Here is a 24555-nt window from a genome sequence, read left to right on the forward strand (position 1 = left end):
CTCATCTCAACAGTAGCAGGGCAGTCAGAGATGAAAGAGACTGATGCCACACTCAGCCAGGAAAGAGTCAATCATCTCCCACTACACAGCTGGGTCCTGGAAGACATTAAGCCAAACCCCAATCACAATCACCACCAATTACTGAGCTGGGTGCACCACGAAATAAAGAAGGGAAAATGATGGTCCAATCTCATATAGCTATGTTGCAAACGCTCATTAACCCTTGGGTCGAGTGCATGAGATGGGCAGGGCTACAGGGTACTATAGTGCAGTGGGCTATGGCAGAGTCTCTAGAGCCAAGGCATGGAATTGATGGTCGAGGAGGCTCCAGTGGGTAAACATGGGGAAGGGGTCGACTCTTGTCTGGTCTACCCAGGGAGAGAGCACCCAAACAGGGGATGAGCGAGACAGAGCCAAGGCCTGCCTGCTGGAGCTGCTGGAGCAGTAATTAGATGTTCTGTGCTCGACGCCCACACGCATCAGATAACACACACCCTCCCTCCTTCTCTCCTTCTCTCCCGCTTTCCCTACCTCCCTCCCTCCACAGACAGGGCTCCCCAGTGCCTGAGCTCTGGCTCTGTCTCCTGCTGCAGAAAACACATGCACACACAAACACATATACACACACACACACGCTCTCTCTCGCCCTCTCTCTCTTTCTCTCTGCAGTCAGGATTCTGTGTTCCATACAGCAGGCCTCAGAGGACAGAATGAAACCAGAGAGAATCGTCTCCTCTGCTCTACTGAAACCACAGAGGCTTACGGTGTACGCCTCTTCAACCCAAACCTAAACACAGCTTTATAGGTCTGCCATGCCTACCATACAGCATGCCTAATAACCTATATCACCTAATGATCTGAATGACGTTCTGCAAACACATGAGCATACTTTATCCACAGTGCATGTCACAGTTGAAAGCACAAAAAAGACCAAAGAATTGTCTATTGTTTATTATTATGCATCTTTGGTTACTGTTCGGTGGCATTTGCAAAGGTTGACAAGTGATTAAGTGAAAACTAATGGATGTTAGTCAAACAGGATGATGTGTTCTGTTTTTCCATCATGGATTTGTTGGCTGAATCTGAATGTGAGCGAGTGAAATGGATGGCTATGAATGTGGTAGATGGCTCCATATTGTTGTTTCTCTCTGTTTCCTCATGTCTGGGGAGAGCAGAGCAGAGCAGAGAGGACGCTGTTGACTTGATAAAACCACAGCCCTTTTAATCACTCTTTCACACTTCAATGGAAATTCGTCGCTCTCCCCCTACAAAACATTGTTTCGCAGAATTATCATCTGCGAGCAGCATATCGGCTAATTATACATGCAAGGTAATGCTGGAAGCCGTTCTGCATATCTAATCATGTGCATGTGCTGGGCTGCTGAGGTCACATCTGTCCTAGCTGGCAGCTCTGTGATGTGTGTGATTTAACAATACTCTCTCTCTCTCTCTCTCTCTCTCTCTCTCTCTCTCTCTCTCTCTCTCTCTGTTGTGAAATTCAACGGAGCTATGCATCTTCTCTATGAGAAATGATGCTATAAACGTGGCTTATATGTGCCAAAACATATTAAAACTCACACTTACAGTACTATGATTTGCATTATAATCTCAGTCTCTATGAAACGTATCACTTAGCCAGACTGGTGCAACGTGCTACGCTATTTGCTAAGCTCGCGGGTTATGATACAGAATAATGCATCCATACATTGCAGCTGCATTTTAAGACACCACCAACCCAACCACAGTCTCGGTAGGTTGTGTGTGTGAAATGTGTGGGTGGAGCATTAAGGCCAGTATGTAAGCAGCTCATAGGCTCATCTGTGCTTTCAGGAAGGATTCATACCCTTTGACTTATTCCACATGTTGTTGTTGTGTTACAGCCTGAATTCAAAATTGATTTGAAAATTCTCTACACACAATAATGACAAAGTGAACACACGTTTTTTAGAAATGTTAGCACGTTTATTGAAACTTAAATACAGAATTCATATCAGTATTCACATCCCTTTGCTATGACACTGAATTGAGCTCAGGTGCATCCAATTTCCTTTGCCCATCCTTGAGCCGGCACGACAACCTGATTGGAGTCCACCTGTGGCCAATTCAATTGTTCGGACATGATTTAGAAAGAAACACACCTGTCCCAAAGTTGACAGTGCACGTCAGCAAAAACTATACCATGAAGTCCAAGGAACTGGCCGTAGATCTCTGAGATAGAATTGTGAAAGTTTTGAAAGTTTCCAAGAGCATAGTGGTTTTTGTCATTGGGAAAAAGTATGGACCTACCCAGACTCTACCTAGAGCTGTCGAAACTGAGTAACCGGGCAAAATGGACGTTGGTCAGGGAGGTGACCAACAACCCAATAACCACTCGGACAGAACTACAGAGTTCCTTGGCTGAGATCGGAGAACCTGCCAGAAGGACAACAGTCTCTATTACACTTCACCAATCTGGGCTTAATGGGTGAGTGGTCAGACGGAAGCCACTCCTAAGGAAAGGCACGACAGCATGACTGGAGTTTGCAAAAACGCATGTGAAGGACAGATCATAAGGAAAAAGATGATGTGTTCTGATGAGACAAACATTCTACTCTCTGGCCTGAATGCAAAGCGCTGTATCTGGAGATAACCAGGCACAGCTCATCACTCGTCTAACACCATCCCTACTGTGAAGCATGGTGGTGGCAGCATCATGCTATGGGATGCTTTCCAGCAGCAGGGACTAGGAGATTGGTAAGGATAGGGGAACAATGAATGGAGCACAATAGAGACAAATCCTTGATGAGAACCTGTTTCAGAGTGCAAATGACCGTAGACTGGGCAAAGATTTACATTCTAACAGGACAATGACCCCATCATACTAGTGTTGAACGGTATACTAATACTTCAGTACTTATAAACAAAACAAAACAACAACAAAAACAGTTCGGTACTAGGATTTTTGTTACGTTCGGTATTTCTGTCAAATGTGTCTAACGTGATTGAGCGGATCAAGTCTGTATCAGTGTAGACCCTTTATAGCGTGAAGAGCAGGATGGGGACAGGGGGAGCAGGTGGCTGAACAGTGGTGACTTTTGTCCTGTCTTTCAGTTTTTGCCGTAATGTTCCTATGCTGCCCGTGTCTGAGTGATGGAAGCGGGTAGAACAGGGCATGGCTTGGACGTGACTGAGGTCCCTGATATCGTCTTGGCCTTCCTGTGACACCTGGTGTTGTAGGTGTCCTGGAGGGCAGGCAGTGTGCTCCCAATGTTGCGTTCGGCTGAGCGTACCACCCTCTGTAGCACCTTGCAGTCCACGGCGGTGGTGCAGCTGTGAAGCAGCCCGTTAGTATGTTATCATTGGTGCTCCTGTAGAACACTGTGAGGGCCTTCAGGTACAGGCCAATTTTATTCAGCCTCCTGAGGTTGAAGAGTCGCTGTCGTGCCTTCTTCACCAAGGTGTCAGTATGGTTTGATCATTTCAGAGCCTTGGAGATGTGTACTTTGAGGAACTTGAAGTTTTCGACAGTCTCCATGGCAGCCGTGTTGATAAGGATGTGGGAGTGCCCATCCTGGTTCCTCCTGAAGTCCACAATAAGATTTGCTGATGTTGGAGGAGAGGTTGTTTACCTGGCACCACACCGTCAGAGTGCCTTCCTCCTCCCTGAAGGCCGTCTCAACGTGGTTGGTAATCAGGCCTACTACTGTCGTGTCGTCAGCTAACTTGATGATGGAGTTGGACCTTTGTGAGGCCACACAGTCGTGGGTATACAGGGAGTACAGGAGGGGACTGAGGAGGCACCCTTGTGGGGCTCCTGTGTTGATGACCAGTGTGGAGGAGGTAATGTTGCCTACTTTAACCACCTGGGGGCGGCCCGTCAGGAAGTCCAAGACACAGTTGCATAGGGAGGAGTTCAGTTCCAGGGCCGTGAGCTTTGTGGTGAACTTAGAGGGCACTATAGTAGTGAAGGCCGAGCTGTAGTCGAGGAAAAGCATCCTCACATATGCATTTATTTTGGCCAGGTGGGTGAGGGCAGTATGCAGACCATAACGCAAAATATGCTGATTTCTCCCTCGCCACCAAAACCTCAGTCACTTCGTCGTCTTCCTTTGCCTCCCATCTGGTTTCCACTAGATTCCATAGCCACAAAGTCAGATTCCACAGCCACGTTCTGCCTCGCGAATGATGTCATTCATTTCTTAAAGAGTGAGGGCACCCTTTTGAAAATAAGAGACTGCTTTTTCTATGCAAATGTAGTTCATCAGTACAACGAAATAATATGTTCTCTTAGTAGTTGCCAGTAAAATATGTCCTAAATGGAAGGGATTGTTTGTCATCTGTAGCCCCATGAAATCAGCTGAAACAAGCTCAATAACTCAATGCATGCACACACTTCTTTTAGATAATATGCATTCACCTGTATTGTGAACAGACCTAAGCTACATCTTCATTTACCCAGTTTATCAATAGAGATTTACCATTAAAAAAATAATAATATGTAATAATGATACTGACCTATGATTGAACAGAGCAGTAGCTCTCTCTAGATCAAGTGCCATTCTGTGACTTCTGTTAAAATGCCTTTTTTTTGTGGTATCCTTTTGGTATTGAGCATTGTGATGGTATCAAGCACTGTGATACTAAGCTTGGTATCAGTATTGAAGTCTACATTCAAAACTAATGCATACAGCCAAAGCAATGCTGGAATGGATTCAGAACAAGAACGGGATAGTCCTTGTGTGGCCCAGCCAAAGCCTAGACTTGAATCCAATTGAAAATCTGTGGAAAGACTTGAAGATTGCTGTTCACCGCTGCTCCCCATCTAACTTGACAGAATTTGAGTAAATCTGCAATGAAGAATGGGAGAAAATCCCCAAATAGATGTAAAAGGCTGATACAGACAGGACGACTCAAAGCTGTAATCGCAGCCAAAGGTGCTTCTGTTGACTCAGGGGTGTGAATACTTATGCAAATTAGATATTTCTGTATACAGTTGAAGTCAGAAGTTTACATACACCTTAGCCAAATACATTTAAACTCAGTTTTTCACAATTCCTGACATTTACTCCTAGTAACAATTCCCTGTCTTAGGTCAGGTAGGATCAGCACTTTATTTTAAGAATGTGAAATGTCAGAATAATAGTAGAGAGTGATTTATTTCAGCTTTTATTTATTTCATCACATTCCCAATGGGTCAGAAGTTTACATACACTCAATTTATATTTGGTAGCATTGCCTTTAAATTGTTTAACTTGGGTCTAACATTTTGGGTTGCCTTCTACAAGCTTCCCACAATAAGTTGGGTGAATTTTGGCCCATTCCTCCAGAAGGAGCTGGTGTAACTGAGCCAGGTTTGTAGGCCTCCTTACTCGCACACTCTTTTTCAGTTCTGCCCACAAATGTTCTATAGGATTGATGTCAGGGCTTTGTGATGGCCACTCCAATAGCTTGGCTTTGTTGTCCTCAAGCCATTTTGCCACAACTTTGGAAGCATGCTTGGTGTCATTGTTCATTTGGAAGACCCATTTGTGACCAATATTTAACTTCCTGACTGATGTCTTGAGATGTTGCTTCAATATATCCACATAATTTTCCTCCTCAAGATGCCATCTATTTTGTGAAGTGCACCAGTCCCTCCTGCAGCAAAGCACCCCCACAACATGATGCTGCCACCCCTGTGCTTCACGGTTGGGATGGTGTTCTTCGGCTTTCCAGTCTCCCCCTTTTTCTTCCAAACATAACGATGGTCATTATGGCCAAACAGCTCTATTTCTGTTTCATCAGACCAGTGGACATTTCTCCAAAAAGTATGATCTTAGTCCCCATGTGCAGTTGGAAACCGTATTCTGGCTTTTTTAATGGCAGTGTTGGAGCAGTGGCTTCTCCTTGCTGAGCGGCCTTTCAGGTTATGTCGATATAGGGCTATTGACTCAAATGATGTCAATTTTTTTACATTTTCCAAGCTGTTTAAAGGCACAATCAACTTAGTGTATGTAAACGTCTGACCCCCTGGAATTGTGATACAGTGAATTATAAGTGAAATAATCTGTCTGTAAACAATTGTTGGAAAAATGACTTGTGTCATGCACAAAGTAGATGACTTGCCAAAACTATAGTTTGTTAACAAGTGTAGTTAAGTGGTTGAAAAATGAGTTTTAATGACTCCAACCTAAGTGTATGTAACTTCCGACTTCAACTGTACATTTGCAAACATTTCTAAACCATGTTTTCACTTTGTCATTATGGGGTATTGTGTGTAGATGGGTGAGAGAAAAATATATATTTAATCAATTTTGAATTCAGGCTATAACACAACAAAATGTGGAATAAGTCAAAGGGTTGGAATAGTTTTTGAAGGCACTGTATGCAAACATACACACACACACACACACCAACATAAATAAGGCCAGTATGTAAGCAGTACACACACATATACACGCGTGCACACGCACACACACACACACACACACACACACACACACACACACACACACACACACACACACACACACACACACACACCACTAGCCTGTGACAGGGTCCTCCGGGGAGCTGAGGAGCAGAGGCATAAAATTGACTCACCCAGACGGTCACCACACACACACACGAGCACGCACCCAGAGCCGTCACATAACATCACAGCCTAGCCAGCCGTCAGATAGCATCAGGCCCATGCCTATAGACCACTGCTGACAGGTGTGTCCGCCAGTCACGCATAGCCAACACCAACCAGACCTTCACCCCTGTGTCTGTGTGTCTTTGTGTCTGCATATCTGTGTGCAACTAGCTCTCATAGTCTCATGTCATTTCTTAAACATCAAATGTAGAAGTTGTTGCAAATGTCAAATTTTGAAGTGTTTAAGGTTAAGTTTAGGCTTTAACTCCAAAATCTTTAGGTTACGGTAAGGGTTAAGGTTAAGATCAAAAACAACTTCCTATCACTGTATTTGAACTTGAAACCTTTGGAATCAGACACAGATGCGTATGTTCATCTGCCATCCCTGTAGCAAAACCCGAACCTACTTGAAGGTAACAACTTTCACTATCCCAATGTCCTCAGACATGGATGGATGTCGAATACTGACTTGTATCCCGGGTGACCTGACTTTTCTGTGTGTGCATGTGTGTGTGTCTCTGTGTGTCTCTGTGTGTTTATGCTCTGTGTGTGTGTCTCTGTGTGTCTCTGTGTGTCTATGCTCTGTGTGTGTGTCTCTGTGTGTCTCTGTGTGTCTCTGTGTGTCTATGCTCTGTGTGTGTGTCTCTGTGTGTCTATGCTCTGTGTGTGTGTCTCTGTGTGTCTATGCTCTGTGTGTGTGTCTCTGTGTGTCTATGCTCTGTGTGTGTGTCTCTGTGTGTCTATGCTCTGTGTGTCCTGGTCTGCGTGTCACAGGAGGTTGGTGGCACCTTAACTGAGGAGGACGGGCTCGTGGTAATGGCTGGAGCGGTATAGGTGGAATGGCATCAAATACATCAACATGCTTGGTTTGAGAAGTAGAGGAGGGAGGTATGAGAAAGAGACAGAGGCTTCGTTTCAGACATTATTATGAGCCGTTCTCCCCTCAGCAGCCTCCACTGGTGTGCGTGTGAGTGTCTGCGTGTGTGTGACCCTTGCCTGACAGGCAGCCCTGCCTCGCACTACAGGGAGGGGACAGAGGGGCCGTCATGCCATACTGAGCCTCAGTCATGTCAGGGCTAATATACTGCACTGTATGCAGGGAGAAACCCTGCTGTGAATACTATATGGGACGTTACAGCAATGCAGTGAATTAGATGGAAGATTTTCGGTAAAACGCTGCTGCTTCCATCAATACCATCTAAGAACTGAATTATGTTGGATCAGTGCTTGAGGAAATGTATACTTTTCTGTTATCATCCACTATCCACATAGAAATGTCCACCAAGACATTATACTAAACAAAAATGTAAACGCATCATGCAACAATTTCAAAGATTTTGCTGGGTTACAGTTCATATGAGGAAGCCAGATAAATGAAATAAATTCAGTAGAAGCTGATTTATGGATCTTACATGACTGGGCAGGGGCGCAGTGAATGATCTGGCAACAGCTCTAGTGGACATTCCTGCAGTCATCATGACCATTTCACACTCCCTCTAAACTTTAGACATGTGTGGCACATTTTAGAGTGGCCTTTTATTGTCTCCAGCACAAGGTGCATCTGTGCAATGACCATGCTGTTTAATCTGCTTCTTGATATGCCACACCTGTCAGGTCGATGGATTATCTTGACAGGAGAAATGCTCACTAACAGGGATGTAAACAAATTTGTGCACAATTTTTTTTTGTGTGTGTGTGTGTGTGTGTGTGTGTGTGTGTGTGTGTGTGTGTGTGTGTGTGTGTGTGTGTGTGTGTGTGTGTGTGTGTGTGTGTGTGTGTGTGTGTGTGTGTGTGTGTGTGTGTGTGTGTGTGTGTGTGTGTGTGTGTGTGTAGGAATGGGGCAGAGGAGACCAGAGGGCAGCAGTAGAATGGACTGTGTAAACATATCAGATAGGAGCGCCCCTCACAATCCAAATCAGCCCTGGAGCAATCCTAACCCCAAAGAACTCCATTGTTAAGAACAACAAGAGATCCATAATTGTAATGAATATCTCAATTACTTTTTACAATTTGTTCACAAACAAACACACACATGCATACAGACACACACACATACACGCGCCAACACACACACACACACACACACACACACACACCCACACAGTGCTTTTACAGATGAAATAATCCTCCATTCCATCTGTTACATGTTTCTCCAACACAGACGAAGGGTGCCCAGCAGACCTTGAGATAGAGGCACAGCAATGAGTGAAATAATGATTTTCTGAAATATGGACGCTCATTATCCCTGAGGAAACTGCATAAAATAAGTGGCAGTATAGGCTATAGAGACCTACTGATACTCAAAACAGACACGAAGTGTCATGTATGCTAAACTTAAAATGTGATATAGGTTTGTATATAGATGTTGGTGTTTTTGTGGTGTGTATTTGTAGTATTTCCTGTTTTGTGTCTAAAGGGTGATATTTAGTGTAGCATCTTAATGGCAGCGAGGCAGAGCAAAGGAATGTAGAGTCTGTTATGCAAGATGGAAATGAGCTTGCCACGCTTTGCTGTACAGAGCTATTTTAAAACGGCTCACATCAGAAAACTCTGGGCCAAGCGGGAAAATGAGGTCACTACAAGAGTGGGGCAGCACCTTCTTTTGGGATGAAACAGAGACTGTGGTAAAAAAAAAAGAAAAAAGAAGAGAAGACTGTAGCAGTGTAGGCCTACTCTGGGTGGATTTATATACACTGAATCTATGAAAGGAATCATTTGTTTGGCATTATGAGCAAAGAGGTGAGACTTATGTGAAATGAGATCCTTCCATGTTTAAGTGGAAGCATTAGGGAAAGTATCGGCAGGTTTCGTTTGGGAATGGGAGGATGGGGAGCACATGGAAGGAGAGGAAATGAAGAGAGAGAGCACATATGGTATAGGAAGAGAGAAAGAGAGGGGTTGTAAAAGAGAGAGTTGTAAAAGGATAGAGATGTGAATACAGAAAGATATAGAGAGTGGAGGGAGGTAGAGAGAAGGAGACAGAGACAGAGGGGTGGAGAAGTAGGGGAGGGAGGTATGAGAAAGAGACAGAGGGCTTGAGAGGGGCCCCGGTGGTGTCGTGTCAGCGGTTTCTGGGGATGTGGGTGAGGCCCCCAGGTACCAGGTGGAACTGCCCTACTTTGAGGAGCTGTATCTGTCCTCTAGCACTCTTCCAATCCCAACCAACACACTCTTTCTCTCCCTCCCTCTCTGTGTGTCTTTCTCTCCCTCCCCCTCTCTCTGGCTCTCTCTATATCTGTCTCGATCTGTCTATCTCTGTCTGTGAGTGTGTTTGTTTGTGTGTGTGCATGTCTGTAGAATTGGGAACTGAAAAAACTTGGATGTCGGGTTATCCAATACAAGGCAGCACGCATAATCTATGAGGAAGTAAGTGTACTATAGGCTGAGTTTATAGACTACATCCAACCTCCTCACTTTGCCAAATAGTCAATTGTAAAAACTGTTTTGTATACATTGAGTGCACAAAACATTAGGAACATCTGCTCTTTCCATGACTTAGACTGAGCAGGTAAATCCAGGTGAAAGCTATGATCCCTTATTGATGTCAGTGTAGATGAAAGGCAGGAGACAGGTTAAATGATTTTTAAGCCTTGAGACAACTGCGACATGGATTGTGCATGTGTGCCATTGAGAGGGTGAGTGGGTAAAACAAGTGCCTTTGAACTGGGTATGGTAGTCGGTGCCAGGCGAACTGGTTTGAGTGTGTCAAGAACTGCAACGCTGCTGGTTCCATTCCTCCAGCTCCAACAATGTATTGGAATATACTGTAGTCTGATGACAGCAGTGGAGGCTGCTGAGGGGAGGACGGCTCATAGTAATTGCTGAAATGGAGGGAATTGAATGGTACTGTATAAAATATGTTTGGAAACCATTCCATTCACACCATCCCAGCCATTAAACACCTCTCCAGACATTATTATGAGCCCTCCTCCCCTCAGCAGCCTCCACTGGATGACAGGTAAATGTTGTTCTTTGTCTCCACACCAGTCACACTCTTCACACTAGCATGTGTAAGCTAACGTCGCTAAAGGGTCAACCACACTCTGCCCTGTTAGGGACATGTTAATGTAACCAGTGGCAATCCTGACAACAGCACACCTGCTCTGATTGTTATATAGGTGTTTTTTCATCATGTGTGGCCTTGTTGTAGGGTTGAAACAAAGGTTTATCAGTTAAACATCACAAGTGGCTAACCATTCACATCTCTGCAATAATGTACTCATTATAACAGTAAACAGTCGAAACAGGATTATTGAAGTGTAGTTCCATAACAATGGGTTTGTTTGTTTGGATACATTTGGTCGTATCTCATTCAGCCAGATATAGTTTAATCAGACAGTAAGAATGTAGAGAAGTAAAGCTTCTAACTAAGAAATCACCTTGTCTTTTTTTGAAGAGGGTGCATGATTGTGTGTTGTTCATTGGAACCTGTCTGCGCTGGGTTTACCGATACATTTGTTTCTTTAAACTGCAGCTGTCTTCCCCCATGAAGGGCTCCAAAAAGTGGCTTGAAAACAAATCGATCGCTTATTCTTACCAGCCCAATCTCACCACTTCAAAGGGAGTTTTGACACATCATCAAAAATAAGTGCACGCCAATTGTTGTCTGAAACAAACATAGCAGCATTCCTCAGTTCAGAGTTTGATTTGTCTAGTCGAGGCAGGTAGTAAGTGGTCAAATTGAACCCAAATCATTAAAACATATGTTGGCCAAACAATGGCTCCCTGTCTAGAACCTGCTACTGTACTATTGATCTGAGCTGTGTGTGTGTGTGTGTGTGTGTGTGTGTGTGTGTGTGTGTGTGTGTGTGTGTGTGTGTGTGTGTGTGTGTGTTATGAAGCTGTGTTGGGATGAGCCTGTCATTCCTAAGGAGGCTAGTGAGCGCTCCTGTCCTGTCATCCTGTGACACCTCTCATTTGCTGCTATCCTCTGAACCGGAGCCGAAGGCTGGGGCCAGGCCACCCTCAGACACACAATGACTCAAACACCGTCACGTCCAACAGTCCAGACACACACACACACACACACAGCAGAAGCAGCAGCAGCTCTAGTTTTGAATTTTCACATACACAAAATTAAATGTATTTGTTTGGCATCTATTTAAGAAGGAAAATCATTGGGAACACATTCTCTTTTACAATAATGACCCAGTAAAGTCTGCATGACTTTTCACTTTTGCCATAATTGTTCGAAGGCTGTTTTGATTGTATGTTCTGCATGTAACATAGTCCTCCTAAGTTTTATACTGAAGCTGCCTCATTGGCCAGGTCTCCCTTGGAAGAGATTCATGGATTGTTTGATGGAGGTAAAGGTTAAATCAAATAAGAAAAGAATCCATGCATGTATCCACTACATGCACAGCCATATTCAACAGTCATTCCTTCTTCCCCCTCCATGCCTCCTCCTCCCACAATATGTCCATTCATCCCATCTGGTGTCACTTGCCATTATCAATTACCCATTAGACAGTGTAATATTCGCCCAATATTGCCACCGTGCAACTGGGAGATTTTACAGTGATCAAAACCGACAAATCCGATTTGAAGACCAGACACACATAAGGAGTGGGCGCCCTCCCCAATCTAACTAATGAATAATGGATTGGCGTCTTCTAATCGTTTTCCAATGTCGCACTGCTTTCCCCCAGCCAAGCACGAGGTAGGGGGGATTACCTTCTCCCTTCATTTTCCACATTTTTTTTCTTTTTTCTCTTCCCTCTTTCTTTCAAGTGACAGAAGCACGCACCTCAAGTGTAACAGACACCTAATAGGAAGAGGTTAAAAAAAGCCAGCAGGCACGCTGGGATTAGCATGTCTGAGATATCTTAGCGATGCCTCTCTCTCTCACGAAGTCACACGGTTGCCTCGCTCTCAGAAGGTATGTGTAGGTGGAAGGACGGGGGAATAGAGAAAACACTACAGGTGAGGCTTACAGGGACAAATGTTAAAAATGCTGTCCCACCATTTGGTCAGTCCTCTGTTAGCAAAGCAAGCTAAATACTGATTATGATCAACTTAAACACGTATTATTGATTACCATCAGTGACAACACTCAAATATCGGATTGATCATAATGATATTATGAAGTTAACAGGCTTAACCGCAGGCCCCTATGCACTTTTTTAAGTTCTCTGAGCTGCGTTTGTTTACTTAACGGTAGAAGGCCAAACCAGGTTATGAAAATTCTTATTTACGCCTGCCTGCCTGTCTGTCTGCTTGTGTGAAATAGGTCAGTGCAGCTCCTGAAATGGAACAGCCCTCGCACTGTTAATCATTTATTTGGCTTGAATTTGTGCTGGCTAACGCTCTGAAAACATAACCCAGGAGGAATGTGACCAATCCAGCTCCTATCCACTGCATTATCAGCCAGCCACAGCCAGTGTAACTCATGCAGATGTGTCTGGTAGTGACAACGTTGGATGGTCGTGGGTGCTGGGTGCCAGCCCAGCCCTGATTAGGTGAGTGGTGTCCCAGGTGATGAATGCCCGTGGGGACTTGTTGTGCCACAAGGTGAAAGTGTCCATTAATCACTGAGCTCCTCCGCTCTCCTGGCTTTCCCATTACCCTGCACACGCTCCAACAGGCCTGATTGGTTTTTAATTGGCCTGCCCTCCAGGAAATACATAATGTTTCCCCCCAGAAAGCCAGGAGACGTGGGGCTGCTATAGGGTCGCTTCCGTCCCAGAGAGGAAAGGGCTGGAGAGGAGAGGATAGCGAGGTAATGTGTTCTTAGACAGATGACCAATTCCAAATCAACACCCATAGTCCTATTCCTCTAGGCACCTCTGGTAAAATCTCCAATGATTGGATAGGTATTAGTAATCTGCTAGCTTAATCTGGCAATCTAATAAGATTTTACAACCAACTATCAATATGTGGGGAAGTTTGGTGGACTCACTCATCAGCACATTGACTCTTAAGCCTTACAGAAACCTGGCATGAACCAGTGAGGCACACTAGAGCCCACTTTCTCACATCACTGAAGGACCAGTATTGACAGAATTTACCTTGGATTTATCCTATCACAAAACCAGCCGAACCACAACATTCAGTGATCGCAAGAGCACATCAATGTCTCTTCAACATCCAGCCAGTGGTTTACGAGTGGACATAGTCATAATTCGACTGTTTAAAATTAATCCAGACCACGGCCTAATTGATTTTATCCTGGTTATGAATCATCATAAGCATAAACCTCCATCCCTCATCATTCTGATGTACAGTATATGTAGTTTATAAATACAGTGTGCGTCAGATACTGTGTCATGGGCGGTGCTCTGAGGGGGCTAGCTAGCTGTAAGCTTGTTTATCTGTCTCCACAGGGGGATTGTGTGATCCTCTCCTGGGCGGTGTAGATAGGCCCTTGGGTGGCCTGGGGTAAACACGTTCTACAGGGAGGAACACCCTCATCCAGGACCTTATTCATTAACTCACAATCAGACAGACACACTGTCATGTGACCAGCCAACTCTGCCTTGTTCGTGTCAGACCGCTCTAGTACAACTATAGACATTGTGTAATTAGCATGTGCCGCCTTCCAGAGAAATATCAGCACGTGGCCTATTCCAGAGGATGTCCGATTTGCACCGGATCCACTTGTCCAAACTGTCCCCTGTAATTCTTGATGGTTTTTTCATTGAATTGAGTAGGCCTATGTGACGGAATCCTGGTGGTTTCTATTGTGGGCGTGGAAATATTTCAACATCGTGTCTAGACGATAAAAGGCTACAACGATCACTTATGCTTGGCTGACAAACGTACAGGTGTCCCCATAGGTCTAACACTTAAACTGAGGAAATGTTAGACATCCCTCCTAATGAAAAGGCCCCTCATCATGCTGAGGTGAGCTGCTGGACTACGCACTTGCACTTGATATATGCTTATGGATGAGAAAGTGAACTTGCCATTTCCAAACAAATAGCTCAGTGGGGAATGGGGATTCCCTGCTTTGTGAGGGTTTCATTAAATAGGCCTAGGCACTATCATTTTTATTGCACATTTAATTAAAATGTCGCAAAGCTCAATTTCAATTAATTGGCACAAAACGTGCGTCAGAGCTTGCATAGCACAGGTAGTGGTCGCCTAAATTCACAGTAGTAAACTAGGCCTAATATTTGATAATTTGATTAGATTTGGCCTTGTGTTTTTGGTTATTGTCCTGCTGAAAGGCTATTTGGTCTTCCAGTGTCTGTGGTAAGCAGACAGAACCAGGTTTTCCTCTAGGATTTTGCCTGTGCTTATAGCTGTATTCCGTTTATTTGTATCCTAAAAAACTCCCTGGTCCTTGCCGATGACAAGCATACCCATAACATGATGCAGCCACCACCATGCTTGAAAACATGAAGAGTGGTACTAAGTGATGTGTTGTGTTGCATTTTCCCCAAACATAACGCTCTATTTCTTAGCTATTTTTGTTGCAGTATTACTTACTGTTGCAAACGATACATGTTTTGGAATATTTTTATTCTGTACAGGCTTCTTTTCACACTGTCATTTAGGTCAGTATTGTGGAGTAACTACAATGTTTTTGATCCATCCTCAGTTTTCTCATATCACTGCCATTAAACTCTGTAAATGTTTTAAAATCACCATTGGACTCATGGTGAAATCCCTGAGCAGTTTCCTGTCTCTCCGGCAACTGAGTTAGGAAGGATGCCTGTATCTTTGTAGTGACTGGGTGTATTGATACACCATCCAAAGCCAAATTAATAACTCAACTTTGCTCAAAGGGATATTCAGCGTCTGCTTTAAAAAAAAATGTGCACATCTACCAATCGGTGCCCTTCTTTGCAAGGCATTCAAAAACATCCCTGGTCTTTGTGGTTGAATCTGTGCTTGAAATTCACTACTCGATTTGAGGGACCTTACAGATAAGTGTATGTGTGGGGTACAGATATGGGGTAGTCATTCAAAAATCATGTTAACCACTATTATTGAACATGGAATGAGTCCATGCCACTTATTATGTGATTTGTTAAGCACATTTGTACTCCTGAACTTATTTAGGCTTGCCATAACAAAGGGGTTGAATACTTATTGACTCAAGACATTTCAGCTTTACATTTTTTATTCATTTCAAAAATGTTCTAGCTACAAAATGTCACTGTGACATTATGGGGTATTGTGTGTGACACCAAATCTAAATGTAATAAAATGTTAATTCAGGCTGTAACACAACAAAATGTGGAAAGAGTAAAGGGGTGTGACTACTTTCTGAAGACACAGTATTGCAATAAACGGGAATCCTATGTTCTCCCTGCTCCCAATATTTATGTTTACAATGAAATGTATTACATCAGAATGCCCAATGTTAGAATGTTTCCAATCAAATGTATGTATTAAGTTACAAAGTGTTCCTATAAGTCTAATTTGCATTAACATTATGATTGGATGATAGCTGTGATCAAATCCTCCGATCTCCCCGAGGTCATGAATGACAGAATGTTCAAATTTGAAGATTGTTGAAAGGCCAGTCTCTTTGGCAATGACAAGGAGTGGCAATGAGTGGAATGTTAGCTACAGAGACTGATACTCAGGCTAATGCCAATCTCACTTTGTTAGGGTGACAGTTTGCACACAGTCATACTAACCTCCTCCACCACATTAGACAATCTAACATTTGCACACAGTCATGCTAGCAGACTTATAATGCCCTATAGCTGTGGTTCCCACCCTTTTCTATTCAGGGGACCACCAAATCACCTTCTAAAGCTCTTGAGGACCACCATTTGCAGAGTAACGTTATATTTTAATATAAAATATCTCAACGATCGAATTAAGAATCAATTTTATCAGTGAATGTAACAGATTATAAAACGGTTTGGATCCTGGATGCTGTTTGGGTGATGACAGGGAGTTATTCATCACAATCCCTGCCCACTCGGCACACATTGGTTGAATTATCGTTGTTTCCACGTCATTTCAACCACATTATGTTGAACCAATGTGGAATAGATGTTGAATGAACGTCTGTGCCCACTAGGTGGGTAATGCCTATATGACCCATGACCCAGTTAAATAAAAATACATTTAAAGAACAGTTCCATTAAAAGAGTCAGTGTGCATCCACTGTCCCACAGCCCAGCCAGGCAGTCCTAGCTAGCGTGTTGCTATGTGACCCAACTACCCAGCACAAAGAATGATATTAGTTTGGCTGTGTGACCTCCTTCTACTGACCTCAGACAAGCTAACATTACCTTAGTCATGCTATCATCTTTAACCCAGCACAGACAGGCTAACTGGCGTGTAGCTATATGACCCAGTAGGTTTAGCATTTATAGAATTCCCATGAGGCCTAATGCTCATTCATTAGTCTGCTGAGAGGTAGGGGCATGCTACTCACACGCAAGCCTGGAGATCCTTAGACACATACACAGGCAAGGACGCATGCACGCACATACACACTACCCCACACACACAATATGGTGTAAAGAATTAAAGATGCATGTCTTGGACATGTGTTTCAGTTTCAACCCACTGGAGTGATGCAGTCATTATTGTAGAGATACATAATTACTTTCCCAGCTACCAGGAATAGAAATATAGAAACTGCTAACAACGGTTCAGAGGTTATTCTGTGCAGATGTTGTTTTGTAAGAAGTCAGTAAAGAAAGTATAATTTTTATAGCACTAATACGCTCTGCCCACGATAGCGGACCTTTAATCAACGAAACCTATTATTTTATCCAGACACTCCAACAGCACTCAATCAACAAAAGCAATGTTATTATCAGGAAGAAATATACATCAATGGTATTTAAATAAATAAATGGATTATTAAAAATTGATTAAAAGCAAACTTTCTTAATTACTTTTTGAATCCAAACAAATGTATCTTGATAAGAACCTCAACACTTCCATGTCCTGTAATTTCACAGTGATGTGGCCGAAAGAAAAAGGAAACCGCACACTGCTCTTGATAGTATCACCGATATTTAACAAGCTTACGTATCGGCCACACGGCCGACACAGTAATGTTGCCGAAAGTGACCCGGTATATTTTCAAATCCCACTGACTTTCTGTCTGGCCTCCTGAGACTGTTCTGATTTTGCAGGATCCTTGAGATGCTGAGGGTGAATGAATAAGAGGACCGCTGCATAAAGGGATGGATATTGGAGACACATATTTCCCTCAGATTACACAGACCTACAAAATAATTCGAAAACAAACCCGATTTTGATAAACTCACAAATCTACTGGGTGAAATACCTGTTAATAGACCTGTTATCACAAGAAAAGGGCAACCAGTGAAGAACAAACACCATTGTAAATATAACCAATATTAATGCTTATTTATTTTCCCTTTTGTAACTTTAACCATTTGTACATCGTTATCAACACGGTATATATACAGTGGAAGTCTGATGTTTACATACACCTTAGCCAAATACATTTTCAACTCAGTTTTTCACAATTCCTGACATTTAATCCTAGTAACAATTCCCTGTCTTAGGTCAGGTAGGATCACCATTTATTTTAAGAATGTGAAATGTCAGAATAATAGTGGAGAGAATGATTTCAGCTTTTATTTCTTTCATCACATTCCCAGTGGGTCAGAAGTTTATATAAACTGAATTAGTATTCGGTAGAATTGCCTTTAAATTGTTTAACTTGGGTCAAATGTTTCAGGTAGCCTTCCACAAGCTTCCCACAATAAGTTGGGTGAATTTTGTCCCATTCTTCCTGACAGAGCTGGTGTACCTGAGTAAGGTTTGTAGTCCTCCTTGCTCGCACAAGCTTTTTCAGTTCTGCCCCAAATTGTTCTATGGGATTGAGGTCAGGGCTTTGTGATGGCCAGGTACCTGCCTCAGGTTTGTATGCCTCTTTGCTTGCACACGCTGTCCCTCCTGCAGTGCATCAGTCCATCCTGCAGCAAAGCACCCCCACAACATGATGCTGCCACCCCCATGCTTCACAGTTGGGATGGTGTTCTTCAGCTTGCATGCAAGCATCCCCCTTTTCTCTCTGAACATAACGATGGTCATTATGGCCAAACAGATCTATTTTTGTTTCAGCAGACCAGAGGACATTTCTCCCCAAATTACGATCTTTGTCCACACGTGCAGTTGCAAAAACATAGTCTGTTTTTTTTCTGGCAGTTTTGGAGCAGTGGCTTCTTCCTTGCTGAGTGTCCTTTCAGGTTATGTCGATATAGGACTCGTTTTACTGTGGATATAGATGCTTTTGTACCTGTTTCCTCCAGAATCTTCACAAGGTCCTTTGCTGTTGTTCAGGGATTGATTTGCACTTTTCGCACCACAGTATGTTCATTTCTAGGAGACAGAATGTGTCTCCTTCCTTAGTGGTATGACGGCTGCGTGGTCCTATGTGTTTATACTTGCGTACTCTTGTTTGTACAGATGAATGTGGTACCTTCTGGCGTTTGGAATTAGATTTTCCCATGATGTCAAGCAAAGAGGCACTGAGTTTGAAGGTAGGCCTTGAAATACATCCACAGGTACACCTCCAATTGACTCAAATGATGTCAATTAGCCTATCAGAAGCTTCTAAAGCTATGACATCATTTCTGGAACTTTCTAAGCTGTTTAAAAGCACAGTCAACTTAGTGTATGTAAACTTCTGACCCACTGGAATTGTTATAAGTGAAATAATATGTCTGTCAACAATTGTTGGAAAGATTACTTGTGTCATGCACAAAGTTGATGTCCTAACCAGAAATCTGTGAAGTGGTTGAAAAACGAGTTTTAAGGACTCCAACCTAAGTATATGTAAACTTACGACTTCAACTGTACATTCAGCAATGACTACGTTCTATAGCCAACTGAAGAAGTTGAACTATAACAATTTAAATGCATTATTTTGTTTGATTAGCCTAAGTGTATGTAATCTTCCGACTTCAACTGTACATATATGACATTTGTAATGTCTTTAGTCTTTTGGAACTTCTGTGAGTGTAATGTTTACTGTTAATTTGTATTGTTTATTTCACTTTTGTATATTATCTACTTCACTTGCTTTGGCAACGTTAACATATGTTTCCCATGCCAATAAAGCCCCTTGAATTTAATTTAATTGGATAAAGGGAGGGGGTTCCCGGGGAAATGGTTACACTGAGAGCCAGGGAGCGTGCTATCCCTCTATAATTTAATCACATTTGGCTGTCTCACTGTCCTCATCCTGCACAGCAAAGCACGTTAGGCACCGCAGTGAGACATACAGTCTTTATCTCTCTCTCTCTCTCTCTCTCTCTCTCTCTCTCTCTATCTCTCTCTCTCTCGCTCTCTCTCTCTCGTACAGGGTTGGGCAGTAACTGATTACACATTGTAATCAGATTACACTAACTTTTGAAAAATGAGATGATTACTTCTTGGATTACTTTTAAATTCAGACTGGATGTTTGTGAAAAAATACATTATGTCACCTTTCTGTTTCCCCAATGACATACAATTCAGCGTTGAAAAAAGGCGCACGTTTAAGTTTGTTCCACCTGAGCGAGTCTGACCACAAGTCAGAGATCACTATGACGACACACCACGTGTTTAAAGGATCCCTCTTTCTTCTTCTAATGCCTCTTAAAGGGAAAGTAAATGTAAAAAATACTTAAAGTAATCCAAATACGTTAATGAGTTTGGGTCATCAAAAAGTTGCGTTACTGATTACAATATTGGACAGGTACTGTAACTAGTAACTGTAAGAGATTACATCTATAAAGAACCCTACCCACCCTTGCACACAAACCATCACACTGAACACGGTCTCATGATAAGCAATACCTTTCCTTTCTCATCCAGTAACCTGAAAATTCTCCAGAACATCCTTTCAACATGCAGCAGGTCTCCTCACAATGACAAGCAATGACAAGAAAACACTACTTTTCTCTGGAACCCATTAGATTCCCATTTCTACATTTACAGACATTTGTAGACATAATTATCACTTTCGTCATTATTCAAAAACAAAAGGCAATTGTTGTTAGAACATCCGTCGAACAAAAAGAGGACTGACAGTTCATTTTCTCTCAGAGCTTTGTTGTTAAGGTCTGTTTTCTTCACCCTGATAAACAGATTGCAGTGCTTCAGCCTTCTGCTCTGTGCCATGGTGGAGATCACCAGCCCAGACTATACATCAGCATGTTGTTTTCCCACATGCGAGCCAGAGAAGGTGTGTAGGAGGAATTGAGCCCAAAAGGACAGGGACGTATGTGTGAACAGTCTGGTGTGTGTGTGTGTGTGTGCGTGTGCGTGTGTGTGTGTGTGTCTGTGAATGTGTGTGTGTGACTTCGTGAGCCCGGACAGTTGTGGCTAAGTCACGAGAACAGGAACTTCTTGCCAGTGTGTGTTTATATGCTAATTAATAGTATTGTGCATTTAAATATAATAATGTAATACATCATATGTAATTTTATGAAGATTTCTAACAACAAGACAACACACTGATTTTGCCAAAATAAAAACAGCATAATAGAAAAAGACTGGAGTTAAAGTACGGAAAGCTTTGTACCACAAAAACAACTTATTCCCATAAACTGCATAATGTTGAGGGACAACCCATTCATTACAAGCAGAGCGTATGTCTCCCATTTTTTATTACTAGTTAGCCATTTGTGTGGATTCAAAACAATGCAACACTGCCTCTGAAATGTAATATTTCCTTTAAAAGTTAGCTGTATGCTATAGAATTATAACAATATAGAGCAGTCAAAAGGCAAAACAATATCTGCAACGAAATAAAAAGTGAATATCAACTATATCAAAATCCAGCCAAAAGTTTAAAATATCCAAAAGCAGTGCAACACTGTACTTGCCATTCAATCAAACAACTTAGCTAAACAAAGCTTGGCATCATGGCTTCCAAACTAAAGCACATTATACAGAGAGTACACATATTTCTATAAATATTCAAAATGTCTATAAAATATCTGTAATACCTGAAACTCAAGCATTTCAAGGAAGGGGATTTTTTAATACTGCATAGTTCACTATCCTACCTAACAAATATCCTCCTCTCAATTGTATAAGTCTCTTTTGACAATTTACTCCTATCAAACTCACTTAATATTGACAGAAGCCGAAGTGCTCACACGAAGAAGGAAAGAAGAGTAACCCACCAGTCTCAAAATGCAGTCTTCTCTCAAACTTTTTTATGCTCCAGTAAGTCTGTCCTCCTTTCTTTTTTGCTCTCTTTCTTTCTCTCTCTCTACTTCTCTTTTTCTCTCACTCGTTCTTTTCCCCTCATACACTCATAGTGCTCCCTACAAACTTCTCCTCTCCTCCTGTATGCAAATAATTTTTATGACTTGAGAGTCGGCTGGAGACGAGGGAACAAGGGAGAGAGAGAGGAGAGGGAAGAGACCGAGCAAGGGAGAGGGAAGGAGGAGAGGAGATAAATGGTTGAAGGCAGACGACCAATGGGCCTGGAGATTAATGGAAAAAAAGGAATGAGGGCAGCACCAATGAGGCAAAGCGAAGGGGCGAGAAAGAGATGGAGGGAGGAGAGGCAGGGAAGGAAACGATGGTGAGAGTGCACAGCCGAGAGGAGAGACAGCGGAAGAAAGAGTGGAGTGGCAGACAGAGAGAGAGAGAGAGAGGGGAAAAGAGAAGCAAAGGACATGCATGGCAGGGGCTAGCTACCCCACTGTGACGGAGGGACTGCAGCAAAGGAGAGAACAGAAGAGAAGGGAGAGAAGGAGAAGTGTGTGGCTTACCGTAGTGTTACTGGCATCCTCAGACAGCCACGCAGACAGACTCCTCACCCTGTGAGACGCACACGGCACAGCACACCGTACCGAGATTGATGAATACCAAAAACATCAAAGAAGAACGCCAAGCCGCCTGGTACCCTAAAGCAAGTGTGCGTCTGTGAGTGTATGTATGTGTGAGAGCGTGTGCTTGCTGGGAAGAGAAAGAAAGGGTTGAGGAAGACTAAAAATACTGTCACTTCTCTCTGTTCCAGCCTGAATTTGTTCTCTCGCTCTCGCTCTCTGTATATGTATGTATATGAGTAGAACATGTATCCCTGTTTCTCTACCTCTCCCACAATCTAGCTCTACTGCTCTCTCTCTCTCTCTCTTCCTCTTTCTGCCTCTCTCTCGCTCCTACAACTATTCAGGATTGCAGACTGTCTGCTCCCAGCGTCAGTTCTTCCCACGGGCCCTGGGTCTCAGGAGGGAGGGAGGGAGGGGGGGACAAGTCTGTGGTTCAGCTGTAAGGGGAACCTTGAGCAGTAAGATGGTAGAATATAGAAGAAGGCTGCTGAATTGTAGTTCACACAGTTAATTAAGGCTGTTTTCCAGGCTGGGCTTTAAAATGAACTATGTTGAGCAGCAGCATGGTGGAGGAGACAAGATAAATCACTTGGGAAGCAGGCTAGCCTTGTTCTCAGCCAACACAGGGAGTCAGGAGAACCTATTGGCCCAAACCGAGGACATATTTACAGTATAATCATGTCCTGTCGTAGAGTGCTGACATTCATAGCCACTCTTGTGTGAATGAAAAGTGAATAACAGTACATGAATTTTCATATTTACCCAGATATGCAAATGAAGGTATGCTAATTTGGTCCCTGAGACATCACCATAATTAGATTAGAAATTAGATTCATTTCATACCGGCAGAAGTGCTAATTCGACTGGTGAGTTTGAATGAATTGCCAAAGTAGCTATTGGTAAAAAGGATTCCTAAAGGGTTCTTCGGCTGTCCCCATAGGAGAACCCTTTATGGTTCCAGGTAGAACCCTTTTCGCTTCCATGCAGAACTCCTTTGGGCTCCATGTAAGACCCTCTGTGGAAAGGGATCTACATGGATCTCAAAAGGGTTCTACGTGGAACCAAAATGGATTCTTCAAAGGGTCCTCCTATGGGGACAGCCGAAGAACCCTTTTAGGTTCAAAGCACCTTTTTTTTCTAAGAGTGTAGCTTGGGACAACAACAGAGTGGTAATACCACGAGAGAACATAGGCTGGATATTATTCCATTCATTTTTTTCCACCAATCTTTACATTGTTCATATTCAAAAGAATAGTTTTAGGAAAATACACGAGGACAAGAGAAAATAAGAAAAAATACTAAATATTTTCCTCTTTGAGTATAGCCTATCTACAGTATGATAGATTAATCTAATATTCTGTTTTGATCACCAAAATAACAATTAACAAATCATACATTTAGTAGAATCAACAAGCAGAGAGCTTTCTTTAGTAATGCTGCCAGGCTAGCAGTGAGTGACTAGGCATGATAAGTACTCCAGTGGATTGGGACATGGGAGCCCTGAGGGGACTCAGTATTATCATTTCAAATTCGTATTTGGGTATGTTAATGCCAATCAAGCACAATTAATTTACTTTGCAGTCAGGGGTCATAAACAAATAAACAGAAATGTAAAATAATGTGTGTTTTAAAAATAACAATTTATTTGACTGAAATAATAAGAAAATCATCAGATCAAATCATGAATGTTTAAATGAATTTATAAAGCAACCAACAGCTTTATATTTTCAACCCCTTCCGTGCGCTGGAGGCTAGTGAAAGCTTCAAATTGAGGACAGTTAACCAGCATCTCGTCATTGAGTTGTAGGTTATAATTGGTAGATTGTGTGATTTGCTGTCATATAAGGAGATCTTTCTCCTAGATTTCAGTATTCCCGGGTACTGTAGGCTGTACAGTAGGTTCCTCTCACGTCGCAGTAAGTCCCTCTCACCAGAGACAGGAGGCGGCGGCAGACAGCTCCAGGTGCTGAAAAGAACAGAAGGGAATACAAGGGAGAAACCTGCGGCAAATCACCACGTCAAACTCAAGCCGTGGAATGATGGTAAGAGGAGGACGAGAAAGAAATAGCGGACAGCACACACACGAGAGGCGGGATAGAGCTGGAGACTTGAGCGGGTGAGACGAGTGGAGTAACAGTCAAACCCGAGCCAGTAGATTTCACGCGCACAAAGGCAGCTGGACCGAAATCCCTCCCGTAATCACGTTAATGAGATTAATCAGCAAATTAGCAGCAG

The 24555-nt window shown here is 42.9% G+C and overlaps 1 protein-coding gene across 1 annotated transcript in view; it reads right to left on the reverse strand.

Annotated features, from left to right (window-relative positions):
* The window catches only part of LOC139383547 (myelin transcription factor 1-like protein), a 130878-nt gene extending 108292 nt beyond the window's left edge, over window positions 1-22586 (reverse strand). Inside the window, exon 1 of the mRNA XM_071128124.1 lies at window positions 22261-22586. The gene's annotated coding sequence lies outside the window, so the exon portion shown is untranslated. The remainder of the gene's footprint in view (window positions 1-22260) is intronic.
* Between the last annotated feature and the right edge of the window lie 1969 nt (window positions 22587-24555).

The sequence above is a fragment of the Oncorhynchus clarkii genome, chromosome 25 (genome assembly GCF_045791955.1).
Source record: "Oncorhynchus clarkii lewisi isolate Uvic-CL-2024 chromosome 25, UVic_Ocla_1.0, whole genome shotgun sequence".
NCBI lineage: Eukaryota > Metazoa > Chordata > Actinopteri > Salmoniformes > Salmonidae > Oncorhynchus > Oncorhynchus clarkii.